Here is a 1,263-nt window from a genome sequence, read left to right on the forward strand (position 1 = left end):
TGGTTTAAGTAGAGAATGTAATTTTTTTTAAATTTTTAATTAATTTTTAGTATAATTATGTGTGATGAGGAACGAACCTTAATCATTTTTAAATGGTTTTTTAAAAAATTAACTATAACTGTTATTGATGAAGTTGATGTTAATGTTATTGTTATTGTGAGATAGTGTTATTGTTGAATGATTAGTAGGATTATTTTAATTAAGGCATGTTAGCTTTTTTGTTATGAGAATATTTAAATTTTTTTAATTGTAGTAATTATTATTAGCAAGTTACTTATTGTTACCGTTGTTAGAATATGAATGATGGCATATACTGATTAGGAATATTTTTTATTGTTGAAGAAAAAATGTTTAACAAATGAGTCATTAATATTAGATATTATTGTTGATGTTGTAATATGATTGAGAATTTTGATTAGGAATATATATATATTAGTAATGATTTTTATTTGCAGTTATGAATAATTTTAAGGATTAATTAAATAAATTTAGAAGTTAGAATAATTAGTTATATAAGGATTCAGTAAAATGATTGATGATGATAGTAAGGTAGTAATTGTTTTTTATCTGACTAGTAATTTATTTTTGTTTTTTTTTTTTTGTAGAAATCAAGAATGTTGACATGTAACCACGCAGTTCCTCCGGATCGGTACAACGATAGGGTGGAGGAGCATTTACGAATTACCGGTTTCTATCATGTATCTCAGATTGGGATAGTGCAGTGTCAGAAAGCATTGGTAAATGCTCTAATTGAACGTTGGCACCCAGACACACATACGTTTCACCTTTCCATTGGTGAATGTTCCGTGACTCTTGAAGATGTGGCTCTAATTCTTGGTCTTCTCACAGATGGTCTTCCAGTTACAGGGATGACAATGAGTAGTTTTGAAGCCATAGAGGTGGAGTGTTTGCTTCAATTTGGCGTTGCACCGCGTAAGGAGCACTGTAGATCTAGCTGCATAAAACTGACCTGGCTGCGGAATCTAAAAGAGAATTTAGAATTGAACGATGAAATCAATATACAAAGGTATGTGAGGTGCCACATTATGTTGCTTATTGGGACGATCTTGTTTGGGGATAAGTCTGGGGCAGGCGTGCACTGGAAGTTTCTACCCTTACTTCGTGATTTTGTCAATATTGGACAGTATAGCTGGGGTTTGGCATGCCTAGCACACCTTTACAGGGCGTTATGCAGGGCATCTCGCTATAACTGTAAGGAAATAGATGGTCCACTAACACTTCTGCTCGGTTGGGCTTGGATCC

This window comes from Arachis ipaensis, chromosome B04 (assembly GCF_000816755.2).
Source record: "Arachis ipaensis cultivar K30076 chromosome B04, Araip1.1, whole genome shotgun sequence".
In the NCBI taxonomy this organism is placed as follows: domain Eukaryota; kingdom Viridiplantae; phylum Streptophyta; class Magnoliopsida; order Fabales; family Fabaceae; genus Arachis; species Arachis ipaensis.